This window comes from Amblyomma mixtum, chromosome 3 (genome assembly GCF_055824585.1).
Source record: "Amblyomma mixtum isolate Tamu chromosome 3, ASM5582458v1, whole genome shotgun sequence".
Taxonomy (NCBI): Eukaryota; Metazoa; Arthropoda; class Arachnida; order Ixodida; family Ixodidae; genus Amblyomma; species Amblyomma mixtum.
The window spans coordinates 212608691-212633111 of record NC_143014.1 but is presented as its reverse complement, the minus strand read 5'-3'; the positions used below and the strand labels follow the sequence as shown (position 1 = coordinate 212633111).

The 24421-nt window shown below is 46.4% G+C and overlaps 1 pseudogene; it reads right to left on the bottom strand.

The window, feature by feature from the left end:
• Positions 1 to 23005: 23005 nt before the first annotated feature.
• On the bottom strand, positions 23006 to 24101 carry LOC149353555 (uncharacterized; annotated as a pseudogene).
• Between the last annotated feature and the right edge of the window lie 320 nt (positions 24102 to 24421).

The window sequence follows — 24421 nt, the reverse complement described above, 5'->3', positions numbered from 1 at the left end:
TAACTAACCGAGAGCAAGGACAGGACCACTGGTCTTGTTTGTTCGTGCAGTGAGGTCAGAAGTTAGTGTGATGCGTAAGTACTTATGCTGGTGAACTTTCATCAGTATTCTGCCTTTAACAAAGTACGGAAAATCATAAGGTCGCTTTTTTCTTGTTACCGTCATACAAACAGATTTAGTCGTGTTTATCGTCATTTGTCATGTTTTGCACCGTTCGGTTATTTTGTTCAATGAATCGCTGAGTGAAATGTAGTCTTCGTAGCTGTTAATTGCTTTGTAGATAATGCAGTCATCGGCGAAAGGTTTGATGTTAGAATCATATTGTTTGTGTGTATAAGGGGTTTATGTGTATAAGGTACAAAATGCTAGTTGGAGCCATAGCAAAAGGCTAGCTGCATGTTCATACTGTGAGAATTAAAAGTTACAAAGCACTGTGTACCTTTACGTAACATTCTGAAAGGATATTTACAGCTGCCCCAGGGATTGTGAGCACAATAAAGTGAACATGACAGAGTCAAAATTGTTTTGAAGAGCACTAGCGAAATCATGCTGACCGGTATTAAACTGCCTCTTATTAAAACAATACACGCACCAATTTTGGTGCCATGTTTTCTTCTCCACAGTGACGTAGAAAAACACTACTATGTATGAACCACCCGGTGGTATTCACCTACGACCGATAAAGAATTTATAATTTAATTTTTCGGTCTAGCTGTTTCAGTTTGAACAGCCGAACAATGAATGTAACGTTAATGTGTGCTCATAGGTCACATGAGGTGTGAAAAAAAAACAGCAAATCGCGGCTTCTACATTTGTTGTCATTCCAGCTGTTGAGACCGCCTGGCTTTAGCATTGTAGCGAAATAAAACGACAAAGCAGCGATTATATCACAGCTTCTCCATGTCTGGCGAGACCTATAAGCATACTTTGATTTCACAGTCACAGTTCGGCTGTTGAAACCGAAACAGCACGAGAAAGAAATTCAACTGTATATTACTCAGCGGTCATACCAGAATACCCCATGATAATAGATGTATAATAAAGCCTTACGCATCATTACAAAGAAGAAAACACACACACACACAATAGTTAGGTGTCTGTACTCCTTTAAGCAAGAATAAATTGTTAATTCGAGCAAGACACAAAGGACAAGAACGAGGAAAAGAAAGAGTACAGTATTCATTTCTACTCTACACGAATAAAAAATGTCTCATCGGAATGCTCATCTCAAGGAGTACTTAATGAGTGATACTGAGTAAGAATGAGCCAGTTAACCATCATGCATATTACTTTTTCAGACCGGTTTGCACTATCCGCTATTAACCACAAAAGGCTGTAGATTAAATCCCTGACTATGCCAACGAAAGGACTGGTTTATTACATATATTGTAAGCACAACATGCGACCTTCGTCTTCATCTGTACATATCCATCATCATCGCACAAAGCACAACATGCGATCTTCGTCTTCATCTGTACATATCCATCATCATCAATCATCTTCTTCTTCGAAGGGTTGGTCGCCATACTTGCGGGTGCCATTAAAGCTCGCTCCATCCTGCGCTCTGTCTCCTGTCTCACAAGTGGTGGAGTGTGCTCTCGATCCCTGTGTCCTCTCCGCCGCCAGACTGCAGCTACGTTCCGGTCGCCACCTGCTCGTACCATCCGCACCGATGGATACCGTCAGCGACAACACCACTCGTACTCCCGGTGGGCCCCCCGTTCTTCTTCCTCTCGATTCGAACCGTCTGGAGCCAGCCATGATGAGCCAACCCGGTTCTTCCCAATCTTCTGGACACCCCACTTGGACCATCACCACACTCCAGCGCGAGCCTCCCATTTTTGCTGGTCTTCGTGGGGACGATGTCGAGGACTGGCTCGACCAATATAACCAGGTCAGTGCCTATAATCGTTGGGACTCAGCGATGAAACTTGTAAACGTGTCGTTCTACCTCACTGCCGTGGCCAAGACTTGGTTCGTCAACCACAAAGATGCCATCCCGGACTGGGCTCACTTCTCGGCACAGATACGACAAATCTTTGGCACATCTGGTGCAAGCCCCGCTGTCTACAAAAAAAAGCTAGATACGCGCGTTCAGCTACCCGGTGAGTCCTACACATCCTACATTGAAGACGTGCTTGCCCTGTGTCGACGTGTCAACAGCGCTATGTCAGAGAACGATCGGGTACGTCATCTTCTGAAAGGGCTTGGGTCATTTGCCTTCAACACGCTTGCTGCTCAGAATCCAACGTCAGTCCAAGACATCCGAACAACTTGCCATCGTCTTGACGACCTTCAGTCGCTTCGATTAAAAGACACCTGGGACACCCCAGTTTCACCCGACGTGGACTTACGCTCCCTCATTCGCTCCATTATCCGGGAGGAACTGCACGGCTCCACCTTACCGCCAGTTGATTCCCACCCGCCTCCAGCCCCGTCGTCCTCGCCTTTGCGTGATCTCATCAAAGACGAGCTCGCTTCGGTCACTCGCCCCTTGGCTGCGGAACCACCTGTACCGCGTTTTGTGCCTACCTATGCCCAGGTTGCTGCGACGCCTCCTTCTGCTGTTTACCCGTCGCATCCACAGCCCGTCCAGCAAGCTCCGGTCTCTGTGTCCCCGAGCCCCGCTATGTGTCCTGTTTGGAGTCCGCCTGCACGTCGGCCGGTGTGTCACTACTGCGGAATTCGAGGGCATGTTGCCCGTGTGTGCCGTCGGCGTCAACGCGACGAGCGCGAGTGGTACCCAGACTTTCGCAACGGAGCTACGTACTCGTCGCCTGCTTACCGTCCGGCGTTTGCCTCCAGTCCTCCTCGTCGCCCATCGTACGCGGACTTCTCCCAAGACGCTCCGCACTCGTCGTACGCTTACCGCCCACCGTTTGCTGACCATACCAATTATCGTCCCTCATATCCCTCTACCTCTCCGGACCGCTCCTCGACCGACAGGCCGTCGCGCCGCCGCTCCCCATCGCCTTTCCGCCGCTCGTCGTCGCCTCTACGTCCACCATCCTCCCAGACAACTGGCCACACGGAAAACTAAATTGTGCAGTTTCCGGAGGTAAAACTGCACCACACGCCGCCCTCTCAATTCCTCCTGCACAGCCATCGAACATGTTAACCGTTGACATTGAAGGCACTGTGGTAGAAGCATTGATCGATACGGGCGCCGCCATTTCTGTAATTAGTTCTGATTTATGTTCTCGTCTTCGCAAGGTGCGCACCCCTTACAGTGGTCCTTCTCTCCGTGCTGCCAATGATGAATCAATGCGTCCTTCCGGATTGTGTACGGCACGAGTCACTATCGACGGCATCCTGCACTACATAGTATTTGCTGTGCTTCCCTCCTGTGCTTATCCCCTCATCCTCGGCTGGGACTTCCTCCACTCTGCGCAAGCTGTAATTACCTGCTGTCCCCCTACTCTACAGGCTTCTGAATCCGACCTTTCTGCCGTTTCTGTCCTGCCTTCTCATCATCTGGTTACCACCGCTGATCATGTACTTTACCCCGGCTGCGAAGATGTCCTCTCTGTTGCTTCTGCCCACGTCAACGCTGGGGACGTTTTCGTCACACCAAGCCCCCGTCTTCTCTCAAGGGGCATCTTTCTCGTTGCGTCCCTGCTCCGCTTCACCAATGGGTCTTCACTACTGACTGCCTTCAACACTACGCCGGAACCCATTCTTCTGCGTCAGGGCACAGCCATCGCTTCTGTGGATACCACTCAACCTGTGGCCGTTCTTTCCTCTGCCCCATCAAGCTTCGCTCTTTCGACCCCTGCCTCTGCCTCTGCATCTATTTCAGCTGCTATCAGCCCCGGTCTCACCCCGACTCAAAAAGATGAATTGCTTGCCGTCTTGACCAAGCATGCCGCTTCCTTCGATACCCAGGCACCAACCTTGAGCCAAACCACCGCAGCTAAGCATCGCATCTACACAGATGGTTCGGGCATCATTCGCCGTCGCCCGTATCGTGTGTCTTCTAGTGAGCGCAAGGTTATTCAAGATAACGTAGCCGACATGCTCAAGCGCCACATCATACGCCCTTCTTCGAGTCCTTGGTCTTCGCCTGTTGTGCTGGTTCAAAAGAAGGATGGCTCAGTACGCTTTTGTGTTGACTATCGCGCCCTTAACAAGATCACTAGAAAAGATGTTTATCCGCTGCCTCGGATTGATGACGCCCTCGACTGTCTCCAAGGTGCACAATTTTTCTCTAGTCTCGACCTAAGATCCGGATACTGGCAAATACCTATGCATGAGGCCGACAAGGAAAAAACTGCTTTCGCCACTCCCGACGGATTATACGAATTCAACGTTATGCCGTTCGGCCTATGCAATGCTCCGGCCACGTTCGAGCGCATGATCGACACCGTTCTCCGAGGCCTGAAGTGGAAAACGTGCCTATGCTACCTCGACGACATAGTCATTTTTTCTTCGACTTTTTCTGAACACCTTGTTCGTCTCGATGAAGTATTACGCGCACTTTCTGAGGCCGGCCTTCAGATAAACACCAAGAAATGTTGCTTTGCTTCCACTTCTATCAAGGTCCTCGGTCACGTCGTTAGCCAGAAGGGTGTAAAGCCTGATCCCGACAAAGTGGCTGCAGTTTTGCATTTTCCTCGCCCATCGCGCGTCAAAGACCTGCGCAGTTTTCTGGGACTAGCGTCATACTTCCGGCGCTTCATACGCAACTTTGCCTCTATTGCGGCCCCTTTGCATAAGCTCCTCTGCGCTGACCAGCCGTTTGTTTGGTCTGAGGCCTGTGAGGTCGCTTTTACTACCTTAAAGAAGGCTCTCACATCTGATCCGATACTAGCACATTTCGACGACAATGCTCCAACGATTTTACACACGGACGCCAGTGGACACGGCATTGGTGCAGTTCTTCTGCAGCGGCAGCACTCTTCGTGCGAGCAAGTCATCGCCTACGCCAGTCGTACACTGACTGCAGCGGAGCAGAACTACACGATAACTGAGCAAGAGTGCCTCGCTGTTGTCTGGGCCATTCAGAAATTTCGCCCTTATTTGTACGGCCGCCAGTTCACAGTTGTCACTGACCATCATGCCCTGTGCTGGTTGTCCTCGCAGAAAAACTTGTCCGGCCGCCTCGGCCGCTGGATTCTCCGTCTCCAGGAATATGACTTTACCGTCACCTATAAATCGGGCAAGAAACACCAGGACGCCGATGCGCTATCTCGTTGTCCCCTCGCCCAAACCCAACCTCCGCATCCGCAACCCGTGTCCTCCGCATCCTCAACCTGCCAAACTACCCCTTCGACGGCTATTTCAACCTTGACCGCCGCACCCATTGACTTGATGCCAGCTCCCAGTCTTGGCGATCTCGCCTCAGCGCAGCGGGCCGACCCTTACTGCCGGACTCTTATCGACCGTCTGAGCGGTGCTACGCGGCCACCGAATGCCCGCCTACGTCGCCAACTTAATTCTTTCAAGCTAGTCTACAACATCCTTCTTCGGCACAATTACAGCCCCTTCGGTGACTCATGGGTGCCTGTCGTACCCCGTTCTCTTCGCCGAGAAGTTTTGCAGGCCTTTCATGATGATCCCCCGGCTGGCCACTTAGGCTTTCAGAAAACTTATGACCGCATCAAGCGCCGTTTCTTTTGGCCTGGCCTCTCAACCGCTGTTGGAAAATATATTGCGTCTTGCATCTCTTGCCAACGTCGTAAACGGAGCACGTCTGCCCCTGCGGGCCTTCTACAGCCTCTCCCCTGTCCTTTCTCCCCTTTTGAAGTCGTTGGGATTGACCTCTACGGTCCCTTACCATTAACACCAACAGGCAACCGTTGGATCGTCACTGCCATCGACCACTTAACTAGATACGCTGAAACGGCCCCTGTTCCTTCCGGCTCTGCTTCAGAGATCGCCCACTTCTTCCTGAATGCCATCCTTCTGCGCCATGGAGCTCCTCGTGTCCTTATTAGTGACCGCGGCAAGTCCTTCCTCTCCAGCATCCTTGCCGAAGTTCTTCACGCCTCCAGAACCGTGCACAAAACCTCTTCAGCTTATCACCCTCAGACCAATGGGCTCACAGAGCGCTTTCATCGCACGCTGTCCGATATGCTAGCCACCTACATCCAGCCCGACCACACCAACTGGGACACCATGCTTCCCTTCGTTACCTTTGCATACAATAGTGCCGTGCAAAGAACCACCAACTTCTCCCCATTCTTCCTTGTGTATGGACGTCAACCTACCTTCACCCTCGAAGCGTCTTTCTTCTCCGCTCCCTCAACCTCTTCCAGACTCTCTCACGAACAGTTTAATTCTCGTCTTACCTACTGCCGTGCCATTGCCCGCCTGAATACCGACGCCTCCCAAGCCTCCCGGAAAAACACCTATGATCTCTCCCACCGTGCCATATTTTTTCACCCTGGTGATGAGGTACTGCTGTGGACTCCCGTGCGTACCCCGGGATTGTGTGAAAAATTTTTGAGCCGTTATATTGGTCCGTATACTGTACTCGAACAAACGTCCCCGGTGAACTATCGCGTTGCCCCTGTTCATCCTGTTAATGATCGTCGTTGCCGAGGTGCCGAGATTGTTCATGTTTCACGCCTCAAACCCTTTGCCCGTCGCCCTACTGTGCTCTAATCTGCGCCCGGGCCGGTCGCTTTCGTACGCGAGGGGAGAAAGTGTAAGCACAACATGCGACCTTCGTCTTCATCTGTACATATCCATCATCATCGCACAAAGCACAACATGCGATCTTCGTCTTCATCTGTACATATCCATCATCATCGATCATCTTCTTCTTCGAAGGGTTGGTCGCCATACTTGCGGGTGCCATTAAAGCTCGCTCCATCCTGCGCTCTGTCTCCTGTCTCACAATATGTCATTTGTCTTTTCCTACATTGTTTTACATGCACAACTTGGTCCAACCATAGGGAATAAAGGACGGCCAGATAGGACCCTTTACAGTTGGCTGTTCAATAATCCTTGGTAGTTGACAACATAAGCCGTGAATGTCATGTGTTACAGCCCCCTTTCTTCACTCAAGTATACTCCTATCCAACGGCAACCAATATTGTACCTATGCGTATGCTTTCCTGAGCTGCGTTTATGTGTTGCCTGGATTCACAATGGGCAGCTTGTTTCCAGAAATCTAAGAGACCATGAGAAGCAGGCTGCAAAATTCACTGCTCAAGAAAGGCAATATGCTGTAGTAATCAACTGAACAAAAAAGATGAGAAGAAAAGCCATATTCAGTTTGGAGGAGAAACAAAAGAAATATTCTAAAACTAAATTGTTTCACGTGCATTTCATTCCTTTGTAGTAAATAGTAAGGAGGGTAAATGTGCTGGAATATTAACAGCCAACTCAAAGCACACATTAGAAATATGAAAATGCTTGATACGAAGTCTGGCTTTCTTACTACGCTGGTTTAGAAATATTTAGTTGAGAATTAATATCTTTTGAGTGCATTATCCTGAAAATAAAAATTGGTCAAAAATGAGGCAGTTGTTGGTTCATATTGGCACTTCCAGCTATTCTTTGGATGTGATCTTGATTGTGCATATCCCGTAGTACAATAATTCAATTGCATAGATGCCAGCATTTCCTTTCATAAAATGTGCTGATGACTTGGAGTAAGCCAATGATGTGACCTGGCGAGTAGGTTGTTAGGTGGATCATCCTTGTCTGGGCAGAGATGGGGAGTTGTCTGGTAGGCACCACCCATGCTTGGCAGTCTGAAGTACCCATATGTCTGCGTATAGGCCAAATAAGAAAGAAGCCAGTGCGACCTAGCACACAACTGCTGTCAAACTAATGGAAACAAAAGCATCAATCAGATCAGTATATACAAGCAGTAACACTCTGGTCATCTAGCTTTGAAAAGACTACTAACAGCACAATACAGAAAGTATTATTTCAAAATAAATGCTATGCACCCTTAGAAAAGAACTGTAAACACCATCCAGCCCTGAGTGATACCCCTGCCAGACTGGAATATTTCATGTGAAGGCTGTAGTCAACCTCAGACGCTCACGGCAGCATAAAGGGTCTACATCCGGAGCCTCTAGGACTGGCGCCTCAAGTAGAGTTGGTTGGTTGGTTTATTAGGGTTTAATGTCCCGAAGCGACTGAGGCTATGAGAGACGCCGTAGTGGGGGGCTCCGGAAATTTCGACCACCTGGGGTTCTTTAACGTGCACTGACATCGCACAGCACACGGGCCTCTAGAATTTCGCCTTCATCGAAATTCAGCCGCCGTGGCCGGGATCGAACCCGCGTCTTTCAGGTCAGCAGCCGAGCGCCGTAACCACTGAGCCACCGCGGCGGGGCTCAAGTAGAGTAATTGTACTCACTCATAATGGTGATGCCGACGACCCCCTTTGTTAAGCATGGGAGCACTTCATGAATTCTGATCCTGCTGCATTTAGAAAACTTTTCGCTTTCCTGCCCCACTAATGCTGGTTGACACTGCTGAAATAGTTGTAGAAAAATAGGTGCATTAACAATGTCACAGAACTATCTTAAACTGCTTGCCCGTGCACTCTTTTGCATCCGTTTATATGACTTCATTCAGTTACGCACATTAAAAACTCACGATATCTCTAGCACTCTGGTAGTGATATCAATAAAGCTATATTACAGTTGCTGCAGAAAATCAGTGAGGTTACAGCCAGGCAAATGAATCAGCACGAATGCCTCACACATAACAGAACACAATGTAAAATAGTAAGCTTTTTACGGTATGACACTACTGTGGAAGTGGAAACTCTAACTACACATCTCGGCGAAGTCCAAGTCTCAGTATTTCACACGAAAACAGCGCAAACTTCACAAAGGACGCAGAAAGGCGAGACGGGGAGGCTTTTCTCTTTGATCAACTCTGGTGAAACTGCATGCGTCATCATTGCACACATAAAGTCCTTCGATGTAGAATTATTTAGAAGAGGCGTTCAGGAGCAGCAGGTTTCCGCAGAAGCTCTCCTTGTTGGGTCTAACGAAACAGGTATGAGCTGCGAGTACTTAAAGGGGTCCAGCAGCGCTTTTCCCATATGATTTAAATGATTTCTTCATGACACGCAGATACCGAATCAAAAAGAATTACTGGAATCGGTGCACTAGAACGGGAGTTATTAAGGAATGAATTCTCAAAATACAAGCAAACAAAATATTGCCGTCAACTCAAATTTTCGTGGTCTTCGCTTTACCGTTTCACTCATCCAATGACGACACACGGCGGGACCAATCGAAACAGCGTACACGAGTGCGTCACCACAACGTCTCGGAAGATAGCTTCTCATGGTTTCTTGGTCGCTGTAAAACGTTTTCGCTGACGCTGACGGCGTCGTTTCCATGGTTACAAGCACGTGGGCGCTCGACTCGTGTCAAACAGCAGCAACACAGAAGTTGTGGAGCGCTGAAGAATGGCCTTCCCCGATTTGTCAGAGTTGGAGCGTGAAATACTGAGACGGAGCGAAGGTCTGCGCCTTACTCCTTACGAGGTTACACCCAGAAACAACAGAGACCGCTGTAGCCCACCTTCGAGCCCTCCGAGTGACAGCAGCGATCGTCCGACCATGCCGCCGCCGCCGCCGCCGCTGCTGCCGCTGCCGCCCGGGGATCCTTCGCAAGCCGACGATGCTCACTGGTAAAAGTGAAGCGATCTGCTGCTTTTGCAATGTTCCTTTGCAACGAAACGAACGCTTGGTGAATATGTAATAGCTTTATTCTATCGATTCCACATCGGACCGTAGTACGGACGGATGGAAGTAGCTCTTGAAACGGTGCTGCATGTCTTGCTGGACATGCCAGTACTCGCACTCAGAAATGTTGCGATAGAACCATTGAGCCTATATTACGTTTTTTCTTAAACCTGACCGTTAACATGAGTGGGGGAATATTGCATACAGGTGTAGGTGCGGACACTGTCGGCCTATGCCAACGGTAACGGAGCGGCTCTGCCGTAGGGGCCTCGTGCAGTGCGTAGCCCAGATGAATGACTGCATCTATGAAGACGATTATTTTTTTTGATCCTCTGCTTGCACGCTGATGTATTGCGTGTTGCATACGCTGACCTCATTGAGAGGGAACAAGAACCAGATATGAAAATTCACAAGTAAGTATCTTCCGCGCCGCGTTATCTGTCCTATCGACACTAGCGGTGGTTCGCGAGTTGCGTTCAGCATATTTCGAATTTTCTAGCTCGTAATGAGGCCTCGCAACGTTGAAAGTATGCCGTTATCACATTCGCTAAAAACGGGTCTCATGGTGCGTACCAGAAGCAGACATGCTTTTCTATATACCTTTCTAATACCTTGTTGTTGCTAGGACAAACAACTTTTTCCCTTCGCCAGCTAGTTGGAGCGCGCATAAAGTTGTTCAGTTAACGAGTTTTGGCAGCTTCTGCAACTTCCTAGGTCAACAATGAGTGCATTGTGTAACAGCTTTATTGCTTCCACTAATGCAATTATTTATATATATATGCAAAGAGCAACATGAATAGTGAATGATGAATGTGGCAATAGATTGCTGCTGGCTGTTTTAATTGAAACTCTATACATTAGACTTGAGAGATCACTATGTGGCCCATGTCTTTTTGTTCCAGGCGATATCGTTATGTGGCCTACTGCCAATTTATAAGATGGATATGGGGGCGTCTAGGGATTGGCCAACGAAATATGATCCCTTCGTGTGCCGTCTGGACAATTCGGAAGATGTTCCCCTCTGAAACATACACGGGATTTAAATATTCGGAACTGTAGATGCTGAATCTGAAAATACACACAGAGTTGCAATAAATGCACAGTAAGCAGGGGTCCAGCTTTAGTCACTGTGAAAAACGGTCACCTGGATTACAGCAAGAAGTAATCAGTATGCCAGGCACAGGCAGAACATAATGAATATAAGTATAGGGAGCTCCAACGTGAAAGGAAACAAAGATGAGCAGTCCATTAACTAAGCAAACTATTTCCAGTTTTGAGCTTTCGTGGTGAAATCACAAAACATTTGGCTTTTGTGCAAAATATGTTGCTTTTCATACATGGTGGGATTATGCTCATGGCTGTACTGTCAGGCCAGAGTGGCCCAAGTAAGGAGAGCTGAGAGAAACTTATTGACTAAAAGGACACCTAACAGCAAGAGCCAATGTTCTGGATGAGGCATGGCAGTTTATTGGCATCGCATAAGGACACAGTCACAAGATGGACTTATCATTGATATCATAGCCAGTCCACAAGTACACGTCGACAGAACAGGTTTAAAACAAAATTTGCTAATAGCAGCCACAAATAAATCCATAATTACTCATTCTCACTTCCTTGCAAAAGAAAAAGATGGGACAAAATCTTACAGTGAAGAATGAACACAAAAAGAAATATATGTTGTCTACCGACCACCCAGTTCAAATTTACAACCGTTTTAGAGTACTATGGAGACCATTCTTTCCGCTTTGAACACCAGGAACTATAATTCTGTAATAATTACTGGCGACTTCAAAATAGACACTTACAGATTACTCGTTGTTATTCCAATCGTATAATTATAAGAATAAAATCTCTGAGCCTACGAGAATTACAACGGCCTCAGCCACCACCATCAACCATATCCTATGTAATCATAATAGTATGCAAGCAGGTGTATACGCTACGAGTCTTACAGATCACTGTCCTGTCTTCACATTTGTATCCAAAGATAGAAACATACCCTTAAATCCACACAAAGGTCGAATAAATTATTCGCTGCTTCGTGAGAAAATTAAGAAAATAAAGTTCTCTGGTATACTCAATGCAGGCAATAATACCGAATTGACAAATTTGTGGCTACCCTTTCCACTGTCATTTCTGAACGCACTACATACAATCATCGAAGATGTGAGCAGCCGCTATGCCCATGGATGACAAACTCGGTACTAAGCGCCATTAAAGAAAAATGCTTGGTATCGAAAGTGGAAGAAACAAAAACAAAATATACATTACAACAGTTTCAGAGCTCCCGTAATACTGTCGTCGCAATGATTCGGAAGAGGAAAAAAGAGTTCAACACACTGATGATGCATAAAGCTCAGGGTAATTCTAAAAGTATGTGGGATATTATTAAAGCTATAGAGAATGTTTACTACATTCGAATAGGAACGAAAGCAGGGATTTGTGCCACATAGAAGACGACGGTGAGCAGGGAAAGCCGCGGGACGGAGCAGATTGAAGTTTATTTATTTATTTATTTTTATTTATTTACAGAATACTGCAGACCCTAAGATGGGTCCAAGCAGGAGGGGCAAAAGCCCAAAAAAAGAGGCGCGGCAGATTACATAGCACGAAACAGTAATAGAACATAGTAAAGAACAAGGAAAAAAAAACAAAACAACTTAGCAATTATTAATAAGCAATTTTGTTAATGGCATCGATGCTGTTTACAGCCTCAGGCGGGAGTTCATTCCATTGAGTTCTGTGTGAGGAAAAAATGAGTATTTAAAAGCATTGGTTCTAGCGCTGTAAGGTGTAAGTGATTCCGTGTGACGATGTCGTGTTAGTCGCGTTGTGATCGGTTTAAGAAATAAATCTGGGTTCATGGAGAGTTTGTTATTTTTGAGTAGGAAAACAAATTTCAATCGTTGAATTTTTCTTCGTGTTTGCAATGTCTGTATGTTGTTTTGTGCCATAAGAGTGGTTGGAGAGTGAGTAGAACGATATTTATTAAAGATGAATCTAACACACTTTCGCTGGATCATTTCCAGTGCCTCAATGTTATGTTTTGTGTAAGGGTCCCAGACGGTGCATGCGTACTCAAGTTTCGGTCTGATGATGGATCTGTAGGCTAGAAGCTTAGCACTACAAGGGGCACCTTTTAATCTATGCCTAAGAAAGCAAAGTTTCCGAAAGGATGACGTACATATGTTGGTTATGTGTTTGTTCCAGCTAAGTTTATCGGTTATAGTAACACCTAAGTATTTGTATTCGTTAACTTCCAGAAGCGGATGATTTGGAAGGGCATACGGAAATGATAGGCTACTTTGTTTATTGGTCACTTTCATAAAGTCTGTTTTGTCATTGTTAAGCTCCATCTCCCATCGACTGCACCATGAGTGAATGTTGTGAACGCTAGAATTAAGGATGACTTGGTCTTCGCAGGATCTGACTTCATGAAATAAAACACAATCATCGGCAAAAAGCCTGATTTGCACTGGTTCACTAATTACATCCACGATGTCATTGATGTAGACCAAAAACAGTAATGGTCCAAGCACACTTCCTTGCGGCACGCCAGAAGTGACCGGAAGGTAATTGGAACAATGGGCATCAATACTGACGAACTGGGCGCGGTTAGAAAGGTAAGCAGAAACCCAGGAAATTATGAAAGAAGGAAGACCGATATTTTTAAGCTTATGTATTAGTTTGGCATTAGAAACAAGGTCAAACGCTTTCTTAAAATCTAGAAAAATGACGTCCATCTGCCCTGCTTTGTTTAGAATGTCAGCAAAACTATGTACAACAGAAGTTGATTGAGTGACGGTCGAAAAGCCCTTTCTAAATCCATGCTGGTGTGACGATAGAATGTCTTTGTCATTTAGAAAGGAAGTTATATAAGTGGCTACAATGTGTTCGATTAGTTTACAAGAAGAAGATGTAAGTGATATCGGACGAAAATTAGTAACAGATGAGGCTGTACCTTTTTTCAGTATTGGCACAATCCGCGCAACTCTCCAATCCGTGGGAACAGTGCCGGTTGATAGGCTGGCATGAAAAATTATGGCTAGAAATTGGGATAAAAGTTCACTATAACGGCGCAAGAACATATTTGGAATTCCGTCTGGACCAGGAGACACTTTTGTTTTCAGATTCAACAACATTGAAAACACACCTGCAGAAGATACAATGCTTGGTTTGGGATGACGTGACACAGCAGGTTGACATAAGAGGGAATTTGATTTCGTGAAAACACTGTGGAAATATCGGTTAAAATGCCCAGCAATGCTTGTTTTATCGGTAATAAGAACACCATTGTGCAGAATTTGGTCGACAGGTTTGTTTTTCCTGCACAAGTGTCTCCAAAACTTCTGCGGAGCATTCTGAATGAAGCTTGGTAGCGTGAGCTCAAAATAATGTCGTTTTGATTGCCCCACAGCCTGTCGTAGAGCACCTTCCGCAGCTTCAACAGCGTTTCGGCAGGCACGTGTTCGTTTTAATCGCTTTAGTTTTCGTTTTAGGTGCAAGACTTTACGCGTAATCCAGGGATTATTTTTGCGTGTTTTCTTTACTTTGTTGGGAATAAAATTTTTTAGACAGTACGTGCAGATTTCTTTAAATTGATTCCATAGTGCAGAGACGTCATTTCCTTTAAAATCACTAAGGCATAGATCAAGGTAATCAAGTACGCTTTCGTCCCTGGCACGTAAAAGTCTTTCACACAAACAAGCTTAGCATGGGGAGAGTTGTGGGGTTTTTGAATTCTACATGAAAAATACACCATACTGTGGTCAGAAATGCCGTTTTCCACCGAGACGGAAAAATTTTCAATTGATCGGATGACAAACACAAGATCAAGTATAGAGGCACAAGTGCCCTGGACACGCGTTGGGTTTGTAACCACCTGTTGAAGATTGTGTTGTAACATAATATCAAAAATGCCATGCGTGCCAAGGCTGGAAGCAGAAACAGGACAATTCCAATCAACTCCCGGCAGGTTGAGATCTCCAAGAAGAATAATGTTATCATCAGTGAATTTGGTAATGTGATCAGCCAAATCAGAGAAGAACCGCTGTGACGAATCCGGTGGTCGGTAAACCGCAAATAGAAATAAAGGCTGGCCCCAGCAGCATAGTTTTAACGAGACGCTCTCGTGATCATGAAGATGTGGTAACACAAAAGCTTGAATACCGTGCTTCACCAAGACAGCAACATCACCACCTCTGGATTGTATATCACAGCGGTATACGCTATACGAAGGGGGAAAAACATCAGCATCATCTATTTCTTGTTTCAGCCGCCGCCGCGGTGGCTCAGTGGCTATGGTGCTCGGCTGCTGGCCCGAAAGACGCGGGTTCGATCCCGGCCGCGGCGGTTGAATTTATTTGGAGGAGAAATTCGAGGCCCGTGTACTGTGCGATGTCAGTGCACGTTAAAGAACCCCAGGTGGTCGAAATTTCCGGAGTCCTCCACTACGGCGTCTCTCATAGCCTTAGTCGCTTTTAGGACGTTAAACCCCATAAACCAACCAAGCATCTTCTTTCAGCCAAGTTTCAGTGATTACTACAATATGCGGATTATAATCTAAGATTAGGGCTTCTAGTTGATCACTTTTATTTACTATACTACGGGCATTAAGGTTCAGCAGGCGTAGGTTCTTATCGTTGGGCGGCTGGCGTCACTCCGTGCCTGAACTCGACTGACGACTGGACTGGCGACTGGACAGTTCAACTCTTGCACATGTGGCGTCGTCCCACGCATAAATTGTGCTATCAACTTTCAATTTATCGTTTATCAGGGAGACTTTCTTTCCTTCTAGTTTTTCGTGCTTAGCACTAGCCCAAAGAAGCTTTCTTTTGCGGAGCGTCTCGCGCGAATAATCGTTCTGAACCGATATGTCCGTTCCTTTAAGTTTGAATGCGTTTTTCATAATTTCCTGTTTTTCGTTGTAGTTCTGGAAGAATATTATGACCGGCCTTGGTTTTCCTGGTTTCCCAATCCTATGAATTCTTCCGATAGACTGGCAGGTGATGCTAAGCTTTTCAGTAAACTTATCGACAACTTTTTCCTTTAGTGCCGACACAGTTTCATCCGGGTCTTCAGATAACCCGAAAACCATCAAGTTTGCGCGCCTACTCCGGTCCTCCAAATCAGTGACTTTCGCTTGAAGTTTGTTTAGTGTCTCTTCAATGTTCTCGATTCGTGCTACACTGTTTTCTAAGTCAGCGAACTTGGAGGTGAAATCAGACATAAGTTTTTCCAGATTTGCCTGCTGTGCTCGAAGGGCTGCAACATCATCTTTTAGCTTATTCTGGCCAGCCAGCAGTTGTTTTAGAAGATCTTTGGTACTGGGGTCCCCGGTATTTGGGCCGGGATTTAACTCGACATCCCCGCACAGAATGAGCTTGCACACGCTAAACACTTCACAAGCAATAGAAATGCACTGACGTGGGCACGGCAGAACCAAGAGACAGGCGCAATCACTCTTAATAGTGCTATAATAATCACTGACCTGCATGAAGCAGAGGAAGCGCATGTTAGGACACATGCTTGTGCTTGGCTCGCCGTGCCCACTGAACTCGAAGGCTTGCAGATCCTCTTTTATAGGAGAGCTCGATGACGTCCACCGCTGGTAGACGGCGCTGAACTTGTGATGTCATGATGTACAAGAAAGGAGCAACAGGGCGTTGCTGATACAGACGAAGCCGCCGAGCATGCATCAAACTTTGGTCCATCTTGCTGCGATGGCGTTCCGGCAGAGCCAACTAGAAAAACCTGCATGAAGCAGAGGAAGCGCATGTTAGGCCACATGCACGTGCTTGGCCCGCCGTGCCCAGTCAAGTTGAAGTCAGCAGTCCAAGTTGATGAAGACTGCGCTCTCCAATGCACAGCGCTACATTGTGGTGCAGCTTAACACACGTGTTGGCTGCGGCGATAGCCTAGTGGTCTTGCTGAGCAGTCCTCAAAAAGAGATCTGTTCGCGCAGCCGCGGGTTCGACTCCCAGTCATGGATGTTGATTCAATTTCTTTCTCTTTTTCATGGTTTCACCTCCAACTCAGCTAAAGGCCAAATTTACACGGTCCGCGATTGAAGCCCAAGGTCCAGTAGTGAAGCTTTCGCTTCAATATCATTAGCGCACCTGTGAAGAGTTATTGCTCTTGACCAAACTGATGTCTTCAATACATACTTTACAAACGTTGGACCAGCTCTAGCACACTGTATGCCTCATGAGGCATGTGATGTTAATTACTCATTATTACACAGCATATTTTGTCTTAAACGTATAGAAGATATTACAGTACAAAGTGTATTAGCTGATATGAATGCTAACAAGGCGACTGGCAGCAACACTGTCAAGGCTTTAAAAGATAATGTTGACCTGCTCTGTCCTGTGCTTACAACCACATTCAATCGTGATATAGTGTGTGGTACGTACCTCGAAATTCTAAAGATTGCAAAAGTATCTCCTGTATATAAATGTGGCAGTGTTAGTGACCCCGCTAGTTATCAGCCAATTTCTGTAGTGAGTGCCATTAATACTGTGTTTGAACATGTAATTTCTATTCAATTAAAAGGGTACCTGAACACAAACAACAGTTTAACTGTATCGCAGCACGGCTTCAGCTCGCTCTACATCATCAGCAGTATGAGAGTTATCTCAACATATAAACGAAGCACTCCACAATGAATTAGCTTTTGTAATATTTCTAGACCTCAAGAAGGCTTTCGACACAGTTATTCATTCCGTACTCCTTAAGAAACTTGAATATTACGGGTTCAGTGCCAGCACTCACGACTTATTTTCTAGTTACTTAGTCAACCGATAGCAGTTTGTTAGAATCAATAACTTTGTCTTCATGCTCTTCTGTTATAACAGGTGTGCGTCAGGGATCCGTTCTAGGTCCTATTTTGTTTTCTTTACATGTTAACGATTTTCTTTCAGCTCGCATTTCTGCCGAAGCAATCATGTATGCGGACGATTCTACACTAGTGTTTACAGGTCAATCAGTTTAGGAAGTAATGTACACTGCTAATACAGAACTACTTCATCTTTCATCTTGGTTTGGAGCAAACAAACTTACATTAAACAAAGCAAAAACTAAATACATGCTTTTCTATTCCTGACATATTCATGTTAACAGAGGATCTGACCAATAAGAACACTGACCAATAAGAACTGACACCACCACTCGACCGGCGGACAACTGATTGGTTCTTGATCGATTAACTTTTGTTTGCATCATAATGTGGTAGCATGTATTGGTTTGTTTCTTTTTAAACGTATTGAAATCAAATATATTATAATGAAATATTATTGTATACCTCTTCAGGAAGTGTAAACACTGCATTTGCTGTTTGCATAAGTTTCATGTTCATATTCATTTTGATATCTGTTGCGTGTGTAATCCTTTAGGAAATGTAAGCACTGCATTTGATCTGGGTACAAGCTTCATGTTCATATTCATTTTTATCGTGCTGTGAGGTCCACTGCATGATGCTGCCTGTAGGCCCCCAGGGCCAGTCAAGCTGTCTGTGACAGCTTTTTGCCTGGGGCACCCCCAACTTGTAGGTTCGAAATAAAGTGGATTTGGATCTCTGCAAACATATCTTGATGATGGCACTCTGGAGCAGGAGAACACCATTAAATATTTGGGCATTATGCTAGACAGTAATTTGAACTGGAAGCCGCACATTGATAACTTGTGTTCTAAGCTAGCGTCGGTGTGCTATGGGCTCTTAAAGGTAAGGGAATGTTTCGATTCTTCGGCAGTAAAAATTATTGACTTCACTATTTTTCATTTTCACATCACATACTGTTTCGAATCATGGTCTTCAACATTCAAAACTTATTTGGATCCAATTGTACGACTACAAAAGAGAGCGGTGCGGATAATCACGTTTTCAAGTGCGTTTGAACCTAGCAGTCCTTTATTTTGGAGCTTGAAAGTACTTCCTTTCACACTGTCATCCGAAATGAAAATTGCCGTTTTGGTGAATACCATAATACAGTCAAACCCACATATAAAAATACCGGCTCTCAAACAATATATCGGATATAACAATGGAGTCGTGGCGCCGTCACCTTTATTACGTGTTTAATGGCAAAATAAACCCCTTATAGCATTGCTGGCAAAGCACATTATCAGTTATAACAATTAAATCTGGTCATTGAGTGTCAATGATAAAATAAACAAAAACATGCAACCGCTAAAACCGCACCAGCAAAACCACGCTTTTACAACATAAAAGCACGCACGTGTAGAGCCGACCGACGGACAAAGCCGGCGCAGCAACGGCGGCGCCGCGAAAGCGGAATAAGGCCATGCACTCGGCGACACCGCCACCGGGCGCGCCGAGGATGCTTGCTTGTAGTGGCGACACAGGCAGCAGAAACGAAGGATGCGTTCCCCTGTGCAAAAGGTCCATGCAGAGACGAAAGTAGGGACGGTAGGGAGCATGGTAGGGAGCCTTGTTGGAGCAGTCCATTATTAACGTTTCGGAGGGGTGCGTTGATCACAGAAAGAAAACGCGTTGGTGAGTTTTTCCTTGTTTTTGCATTGAGCTACGTCTGGGAGCGGCAGCGCGTGCGTTGTCCCATCTTCCCCCGTTCTTTGCTAACTTGGCCGCAGTCCCCATTACGCAGATTTCACGTGTCCCAAGGGCAGGTGGCACCGCGTCAGGCAATCTGCTGCATTGCTGCATTGGCCGCGCGCGCCATGCATACTTCCAATCTTTCGGCGCACGTTGCCAGTGGGGTTTTTCTCTTGTCAGCTGTCACCGTACCCTTGGTTCTGCACGCTCTTTGGATTTCCCGTAAGAATTGCATCCAGAAAGCGAGCTTGATGCCTGTGACGCAGAGGCGCGCGAAGCTTCTGCCAGTACAGTGATGATTGCGGCATGTCAAGTCGAAGAATTCTTGCATGCTGACGAAACAGTCATGACAAATGAAGACCTCATCGACGAGGCGATCATGGCAGCTGTCACTAGCGTGGACAGCAGTGGACAGGTACCTTTGCATGTTGCAGCATAATAGTAAAAGCTCGTAATTCAACCTACATTAATTCGAAAATCCGGATAATTCGAACTGCCAGCACAGTCCTGGCCAATGCCCATGTAAGTCTATGGTGTCGTACGCTCGCTAATTAGGACATTACGGGTCTTGCACCGGTTAATTCGAACAGGCTCCCGAAGGGAGGCTGCATCCAATATGACTGGCACGGCAAGTGTCTGATCAAAGAGCCCTGTTAAAACCTAAATTCTATGCTGCAGAGTCATCCGTGCATACACCGCCAGGCAGGACGACAAACGCACGGCCCCGTCTTAAAATCAGACCGCGTAGTTTCGGTTTTGCTTTTCTGAGCTTCACGCAATCCTGTAGCAGCCAGCTAACCGAGCTCTGCTGAGCGCGATTTCGGCCGCTCATTGGTGCGATCGCATTCGTCCGCCTGGTTCTTGCTCCAGTTCTACCAGTGCGCCGAAACTGTGCGCTCGTCACGTGCTGTTCGCTGTTTGTGCAGGGAAGCCTCCTGACACGCGACGCTGCCGCTTGCGAGTGGTGTGACGCAGTAGCGGTGGAGCTCCAACGCTTGCACGTCGCTCCGTGAACATTGCCGGGGAGGCCCTTAGCACTTTTGAGTAGTTCTGCTTCGATGCTGCCGACAGTATGCATGCAATAAAGCATTTATAAAAATGTAAAAAAAAGTAATCGTTGCACCGTTCTCATCTCAAAAGCAAGCAACAGTTATCGGTTATAACAATGGTATTTCTATGGCATTTCAATATTGTTATAAGTAGGTTTGACTGTATGTCACAATCACTCATTACCATTTACCATGTTTGTGATTCTTACACGTAACACTAGACATCCCACTAACATAAACTAATTTACCAGTTACCCAAAACACGTACGGCCAACGGCTAATTCAGCATCACGGTGCAAAGATAGGGAACACTTTACCAATAGAGGTGAAGACGGCCAATACCTTTGTGTTTTCCATAAAAACGTTGTATATTTCATTGATTATTTAGAAATGCTGCACTGCATCGATGTTTCTATTATTTTTGTAGTCATATTGTGTTATTCCTGCATCGATGAATAATTCCTGTTATTGTGATTGATTTATAACCAGTGCACGATTCCTCAACTGTCTTGATCACTGCTACACATATGCATGTGTTCCGTATGGGCCTAAACTAGCTTCGGCTATGGACCCAAAAGTTGTTTGCTCATGTTTTCTGTACGCATTGATGTGAAATAACTAATGTCTAATGTATTTTTACTCTACCCACAACTGATAAAATTCATATTTCACTCACTATTCCCTTTCTAACAGACATGGGCCTTTCGATTGGTCTGTGCGATGCTTTGCCTTGAGGACAAGCAGCATAGCTCAGGGCATCCCCCGAACAAATGGCCTTCTGTCCCCATTCAAAGAAACCATGTAGTAACCATTTTCAGTTGAGAAGAAAATGCAACTGCTATTACCCTGCAGAAATAGGACAGAAAAAAAGTCACTTGAATGAAACTAACATCCCTACTCTGCCTGTCCGAGGCAGCACACTTCATGCTAGGAACTGCATTTAAACATACATTTGTAAAGTACAATTTACATGTCGCTTCACATGCTGTATAGGCACAGGACAACAAAAACTGGTAGCACCACTAGCATAAACGTAGTCGTCCAGACAAGTTTATGAGATGTGGATTTTCAGTAAAAAAATTCTGCTTTCAGTCTCCAGCCAGTCAGTGGGTATTATCGCAGCGGATAGAACAAAGTACTGCATGGGCTCAGACCAGCCCGAGATGGTGCCAACTGACACTCAGAATCTGATCAATAATGCAAAAAAGGAAAAATAATTAAATCAATTAAAATATAAAATTCAAGAGGGAGGTTTTAAGTCCCACATCAACACAACAATAATTCTAGATCAGTGAGTCAAAGGTACCGAACGCCCAGCTGAAGAAGTGGGCCCATGCCAGGCTCGTGTACATATACAGGCTGGTCACATTTTTGGATCAAGTACACTATGAGCACGTTCTAGCCCTGAACCTAGAGACAAAGGTGAAGCCACCCCTATGATCAGATCGAAGACAAAAATTCAATGTCCTTGAAAAGAGGAAGACGGGAAGCGGCGACAGCCGCACTGCCAGAGCGGTGCTGTCTTTCGACATCGTCACGGACCATTATTCCCTTGTTAGTTGGCCTCCTTGAAAGACCCTACAGGCCGCCTCGCTCGCTGGGCCCCATGCCTAGAAGAATACGATATCCGTGTCATCTGTCGTTCCAGCCGAAAACACAACGACGCCGACGCTTTGTCCCGCTCTCCACTGCCACCTGAGGCTGCCTTCGACTGGCAAGTCAATTGCGTTTCGCTGTCGTTTCTAACGAATACCATGGGCAGCAAGCAACAAAAGGACCCCTGGATATCATCTCTTGTGCGTTTTCTCTCCAATTCCTCGGCAGCACCCGTGCTTTATGTCCTACGCCGCCAGGCTGCTCACTTCGCCATTCGCGATGGTCTCCTGTACCGCCGGAACTACCGGCCCGAAGTGGTTTCTTGTCATCCCTGCCCATTTTTGGTCGATATTCTGCACCCTTTTTCACAATGACCCACAGTCTGCTCATGCCGGTGCCTTTAAAACATGCACACAACTCCGTCTCCGCTATCATTGGCGCGTTATATCCACCTATGTCCGTAAGCCCGTCCGCTCGTGCCCTGACTGTCAATGCTGCAAGCCCGCTTCTCACCACTTCGTCGGCCTGATGCAGCCTCTCCCTTGCCCTTCCCGGCCTCTTGACCGTGTTGGGATTGACCTCTGTGGCCCCCTTCCTTACACTGCTGCTAGCAATCGCTGGGTTATTGTAGCCGTTGACCACCTCACACAGTAGGCCGAAAGAGCGGCTCTTCCTGCTGCTACGACGCCACACGTTGCATCTTTCATCTTGCATCACTTCATTCTTCACTATGGAGCACCCCGGGAACTGCTGAGCGACCATGGGCGCATCTTTCTGTTCGAGGTTGTGGAATCCCTTCTCCCAACAGTGTAAGATCACTCACCATACCGCCACAGCCTACCATCAGCAGACTAACGGTTTGACGGAACGGTTTAACCGCACCTTGGACGATATGCTGTTCATGTACGTGTATTCAGACCATTCCAACCGGGACAGGACCCTGCCCTTCACTACCTACGCCTACAACACTGCCACGCATACCACCACTGGCTTCTCACCGTTTTTTCTTATCTACGGGCGAAAACCTTCCTCACCGCTCGACACCATACTTCTTTACCGGCCTTACAAGTCTGAGTGCACCATGTGAAAACGGTGAAACACAAGCTCCAAAAAGGCTGCATCCTAGAAACTGCTTGAACCAGCCCTGCTCGTTGACGGAAGAAGCCCCACTCCATCTACAGCTGCATTCTTGGCAAATCGCGATCGACACGTAGCAATGAGCTCTTGCTTTGAGCGCCTTGGCTCCTGAAGCTAGCTCATGGTGAGGTTTCGGCTGTTGGCATTGCTCTCACTCTGTGCCTCCCTGAATGAAGGGGAGGAGTTGTAAATGTCCACAACTTTTTCCGTCAGTAGTGGAATGTACCCTGCAAAAGAAAACAGTGTTACATAATGTTCATCTGAAGTTGCTGTATGTACAGTGATGAGCAGCCTTGTCTAGAGCGCTTGAGCAGTGCGCACTTGGTAACAAAAACCGAAATTAGAGAGCAGCCCCTCATTACAGGGCAAAGTTTTCGTGCCTGCTTTGTTTACGAGGCTATCTGGTGCTACTTCCGTGCAAGCGTTGCAGCTGGACCCTAGAGGATGCCACAAAATCTGGATTTGTTTGGAAGGAAGTGCACCGCCCGAGCGCTCTAGACAAGGCTGCTCACCACTGTACCATAAGTTGATGTGGTCTTGACTGGGCACACAACTTCTCCTTTTTTTTGCCTTCAAAACCTTCCTCTTCCATTTTTTTTCTCCATCTCTGGTCACTGCCTGTGCACGACCAGCGTTCTCATTATGGTGGAGAGTGGCTAGCTGGGTCCTATTCATAAAAAAAGGAAGGGGTACAGGTACAAAGACATACTTAGGGTCACTCTAAGTAAGCAAACCAGCTGTAAGTAAGCGACGTACCGTGTACGCATCATGTCTGGTGAAAACGACATAGACTTTGGGGCAAACCTCATCAACAGGCTGTGGAATGATTCCAAGCTGTATGTCTGCCCACTTGCTGAAAGCTTCTGTAAGTCTTTCAGAAGTGTCTTTTCTCATGTCACAGCAACGAGCCTTGCAAAAGCTGGTGTGCCTGAAAAGTTTTCAATTCTGAATGGATGCAACTAGAGGCACAAAACAGGACCGTACCTGGTGACAGCCACTTCCCATCTGGTATGCTACCATGCAGGCACCTTGGGTATGGGTCACCGTGGCCATAGTGGATGTTCACAACATGGTTCAGCATGCCTAAAAAAATACATTCATGAGCATACACTGATATGTCCTGGCAGTGAAATTCGGTGTTCGAAAAACATTTCTGCCTCCTGTTGAGATCAGTGCACAAAATCAGATCTTGTTTGACATTAAAAGAGTATTCAAGAACACATAGCCTTCCCAAGTCACCACAGAGTGTGGAGAAGCATGACACTCCTATCTCAAAAACACTAACCAAAAACTGTCTTTTGCACTTTTATATCCTAATAGTTCCACCTTTTTACTGGAGGCATCATGTCAATAACACCTTTATTTTCCCTCCATATATATGGAATCTCTTTGCCAGTGCTC